The sequence below is a fragment of the Cicer arietinum genome, unplaced genomic scaffold, assembly GCF_000331145.2.
Source record: "Cicer arietinum cultivar CDC Frontier isolate Library 1 unplaced genomic scaffold, Cicar.CDCFrontier_v2.0 Ca_scaffold_6417_v2.0, whole genome shotgun sequence".
Lineage (NCBI taxonomy): Eukaryota > Viridiplantae > Streptophyta > Magnoliopsida > Fabales > Fabaceae > Cicer > Cicer arietinum.
The window spans coordinates 580-2,726 of NW_027340064.1; the positions used below are offsets into that span (position 1 = coordinate 580).

Here is a 2,147-nt window from a genome sequence, read left to right on the forward strand (position 1 = left end):
GAATTTAAATTTATTATTTTATATATATGAATGGATGCGTACACTGAATTCCAAACCCTATCATAAACGAGAATAGAGATATAAATTTTACATCCAATAAAAAAACGGGTGTAAAGTGTATTTTTCTTTGCTTTTTATATGCAGAGTGAATGAGACAAAATCTAGTATTGTTACGTCATATTACCATGTCTAGATAATGTGCCAGTTTATCTATTGTTATTGATAAAAAAATTACGAAGTTATAAATTTTATAAAATTATTTAAAATATTTAGATATTATGTCCTTCATTTAATGCCACTTTTTAAATCAAATGTTACTTGTTTCTATACAATTAAATGGGATGACGAGTAATATAGATAATGAAATTAAACTTTTAAATAAGATTAATAAAATTAAACACGAGTGATTAATTATCTTCGTAAGTCTGCAAATAATTATTTTGTTTATATAAAGAATGAGTATAATTTTTTTTAAAATATAATTGATATAGGATAAGGTTAAGACTCCTTAAACAATGGGATAAAGCATATAATATAATTATTTAGTTATAGATAAGAAATGCGAGTCACGCACAATATGCTCGTAACTTTTTCAACTCCCTTATAAGTCATCATATACCAAAAATATGAAACATGTATATATTTTTAGGTAAATATTAATAAGTACTCTAAAAAAGTATATTAACAAATAAAATGTAGAAATTTTTATAAACTTGTGTATTTTACACTTAACAAGTTTAAAAGTTATTTTTTTCAACATAAAATTTCTATTTAAAAATCTTTAACAAATACTTTTATGACTCATATTAGCAAAATCCATATTTCTGTTATTTAATCAAAATAGTGCATCCTGTGGATAGGAGGTTCTTATTAATTATTCATACAAGTTGTTGACAACATTCACAACTTGAAATTAAATCATTGCTATTTATCTTAGTTAAAGGATAAACCAGAACACGGGTTAAGCGTATAATGCTATATAGTATTTTATATCTTGTCTTGACTAAAGATAATATATAAACTATGATTTAATTAAAAAAAATGGTAGTAAACTACAACATGGACAAAACTTCCAATTTTTTATTGAAAACGAAGAAAATAGGAATAGTTTTTATGCTAGATGGACTTTAGCTGAAAGTTATACTGATTTAAACCGACAATAATATAAAAAAATACTGTTGCATTGTTAAATCATCATACACATTAGTTTGCACGGAAGTAGTAGTTAGCATTTGACAAAATTTCAAGACTAAGGTTTGAAAAAATATCAAAACTCAATTAAAAAATAATGATAGCGTTCAACAAAAAATATATATCTTCCTATCTATTTTCGTGCACAACTGATAGAGAAAATTGTAAAAAAAAAAACACACACACACACGAGAGAAAATGTTTGTGAAGCCACGACATCACATAACACTTTATGTAGAAAAGTATCAAAAGAAATCATGTATAATTTTGAGTTCCCCATTTGATGGATCAAAAAATGCTTCAAGATCTGCAGAACAACATGCTTCAACATTTGTTGATCCTTGCGGTTCTACCGTCCTGGGTGTTGCAAGCAGTTTTATTCCCTGCTTCCAATATCTTTTATCTGCAATCTTAAAAGGAACGAATAAGCAATCTATCATAGTGTTGTAATAAATCCTTTATAAGATATATACCATATACGGCATGTTTTAGGCCTTGATTAATTTTTTTTATCTACAATTTTGTTTGTTGGTAGAACGTGTGATTGGATTCGCGGTGAATTTGACAGAATCAGTGTGCGACTGCAATTTGACAAAAGCTACACTTTTGAGTTTCATCAAAATCACAATGTCGCCCTGATTTCGTCTATAACTCACCGTCATTCCATTCCAACCATGCACGTAGTCGGGGTAGTCTCCAACAGGTGTTAATGTGTTAGATTGGAGGGTGAGGCATCAGAGGGGGAGTTAATATTTTACAGGGAAATGAGAGTGACCTGGACCAGTTGATATGACAACAGAATTCTGCGAATCCATCACCCAGTCAATCCAAAGCACAAACCCATGACATACTCCAGTCTTAGTGAAAGTAACCTGCAACAGATAAAGCACAATATTGTTTATGTAAAACTTTTGTAACATAGAGCATCTTCATTACACATTTATTACAGTAGTTAA

General features: G+C 28.6%; 1 long non-coding RNA gene across 1 annotated transcript; it reads right to left on the reverse strand.

Annotated features, from left to right (window-relative positions):
• Positions 1-1,165: 1,165 nt before the first annotated feature.
• Positions 1,166-2,141, reverse strand: LOC140919219 (uncharacterized). Its single transcript, XR_012161780.1, has 2 exons — positions 1,967-2,141; positions 1,166-1,594 (listed from the first exon to the last, which is right to left on the reverse strand). It is a non-coding gene; the product is annotated as an uncharacterized lncRNA (long non-coding RNA).
• Positions 2,142-2,147: the final 6 nt, after the last annotated feature.